The sequence below is a fragment of the Apis dorsata genome, unplaced genomic scaffold (genome assembly GCF_000469605.1).
Source record: "Apis dorsata unplaced genomic scaffold, Apis dorsata 1.3 scaffold_44, whole genome shotgun sequence".
NCBI classification, from domain to species: Eukaryota; Metazoa; Arthropoda; class Insecta; order Hymenoptera; family Apidae; genus Apis; species Apis dorsata.
The window spans coordinates 538,670-541,150 of record NW_006263346.1 but is presented as its reverse complement, the minus strand read 5'-3'; the positions used below and the strand labels follow the sequence as shown (position 1 = coordinate 541,150).

Sequence of the window (2,481 nt, the reverse complement as noted above, 5' to 3'; positions counted from 1 at the left end):
TTGAGATATCGGGATAAAACAAAAAGGGATTTCAATGGCATGGTTTTCTCTATTTTCTGAGAGGATTTTGATGACAAAATTTTTATTTTTTTTGCATGTTTTTTACATGAGAAATCAGAGTTTTATTCATGATTTTACGCGAGTGCAATGATTCGTTACCGATTTAAGATATAGAGATTGATTTATTGTTTCTTTAAAAAAAAATCTATCAAGACCACGGATTAAAAATAAAAAGAATTAAAAATTCTACTTAAATAAATATTATTCTGACTCTAGTCCATCGACTTTATTCAAATCGACATATTTCATTCCATTGCTACCAGATATATTCTTTCTACGCAATCGCAATGCTTCTTCTCCATGCTTTCCCCTTTTAATCGCTCATTATTTTACCTTGCACCCACTTCTACTTCCCTTTCAGTTTCCACCGACGTTTCCACTCTTTTTTTCCTTACTCCTCGAACCCTCCTCCGTTTCCTCCTCTCAACCCTTAAGCAAATTCCATTGCAGTTCGGTTGAGCGAGACTCGTAGCGCAGCCTCGGTTCGGAAGAGGGAAATCCCCGGGAAGAGAGCAACGTAGGAACCGGAAAGAAAAAAAGGAGGGGGCGGAAGAGACCTGGGAACAGAGCGCGGAGAAGGGAATCTTCCACTCACCTTTTCGACTTTTGTTGGCCTGCCTATGCGTCGGCAGACCGGTGAAAACGTCCTCGAGACCAACCCTTTCCAACCACCGGAGCACCTTTGACCATTAACAGGCCGCTTTTTAGACATTCGTCGGCCATTGTGCGAAATCTCCACTCCGCACGAGAATCTTTGCGCACACGACCTATCATTCTGATCCTTCACGGAGTTGAGGATGATTTATGAAAAGCATCTGTAATTATAGCGTTTTACGTGAGCATATATGGATACACGAGCAAATATTATTCATCGTTGTTGCTAAGAATTTAATTTAGAACGCGTGGAATTAGAAATTATTTTGACTAAGTATATAACTAAGAAAAATTATTTCTCCAATAAAAATTCGAAATTGCTCGATTTAAAATAATTCTATAATATTCTTGAAAGTTTGGAATATTTTAAAAAACTCATCGATTTTTATTATAAATTTGTATAAATTTCAAATAAAAGACGATACATTCATCGAATCCTTGGAAATTATAATATTTCGGGATACAAGAATGTTGTAATATTCATTTTTTACGTTAAGAATGATGTAAAAGCTTTAATGGCGATTGCAAAATTTCTGATTTATCCGTCCCAAAAGAATTTTTATTTTTATCTGTACAATTTTTTAATTTAATAAAATTGCCGCTATTTTCGAAACCTGTTTCACCTATTGTTACGATGATTTTGAACATAGAAAGGATCAAGCGAAAAACATATTTGAATAAATTTCACAAAAATACATCTGAAATTCTTGATAAAAGAAAATATACGCGAAACTGCAAAACTGTACGCAAATAAAAAATATGAAACAAAACACACAAANTATATATATATCGCATATTACATTTTGAAACAAGAAAGTCATGTACATATTGGATTTATATATTTGCAAAGAACGTGTAACGCGTATCACTTTTGAATACATCTACAAAGCTTGTTTGAAGAGAGAAAAAGCAAAAGGGTAAAAAGGGAGATGGGTCAAAAAATTTGTAATTAAAATAGAAGAGAGAAAAAGAATATAAAGTATTAAATTTGAACGATATTTCCCCTATATCTCGTATCATCAATTTTTTTTCTTTTTTTTTAATACACATTCTGTCGTGTAAAAATCCAACAACAACAACAAAAAAAATTGCCAAAACTGCCTTTAGCTATTTGTTTCCCCTCTGTACGATTAACGTGATGATTACCTTTTCGTCGAGTTGTAATAGTTGGCTTCGAAGCGGTCCCATTTTGTATTTCATTTTTCCCCGCGCAAACGAGAAATTAACTTTCTCATCCTTTCGATGTTTACCATAACGCTGTTTTTCGATGAAAAAACAAAAAAAAAAAAAAAGAAATGAAAGAAAGAAAGAAAGAAAAAGAGAAAAAATAGAAGAGGGAAGAGAGGCAAAAAATGAGGTGGGAATAAACGGGAATGGCAGCAGTCGATCACAATTTATCTCAAAAATTTCTCCACTCTCTCTCTCTCTCTCTCTCTCTCTTTCTCTTTCATCTCTTCTCGTCTCACCTCGTCGAGAATACATAGATAAACGATACACCACTGTCAATAGATTTTCTTCCCGTGAGGAAAAGCGTGTAACAATTTGTTTTCATCGCCACTCTATACACTCTCTCGATGAAAACAGATGCATTCATCTTGTAACGCGTAGACGTTTATCGCGAATCGATGAAACACGATTGTTTAGACTTGAAAACAAGCTGGAAACAAGCGTGTGTATTGCCATTTGCATGATAAATTACTATTGGAAATTGCGTTACATCAAGGGAAATTGCGTTTTGAATGACTTATGAGGTCTCGTTTATTCTTT

At 34.5% G+C, this 2,481-nt stretch overlaps 1 long non-coding RNA gene across 3 annotated transcripts in view; it reads right to left on the bottom strand.

The window, feature by feature from the left end:
• Positions 1–248: 248 nt before the first annotated feature.
• Positions 249–2,481, bottom strand: part of LOC102673311 — a 15,988-nt gene continuing 13,755 nt past the window's right edge. For all 3 annotated transcript variants that reach the window (XR_004151534.1, XR_004151533.1, XR_004151536.1), the window contains one exon: positions 249–875. This is a non-coding gene — a long non-coding RNA (uncharacterized LOC102673311). The remainder of the gene's footprint in view (positions 876–2,481) is intronic.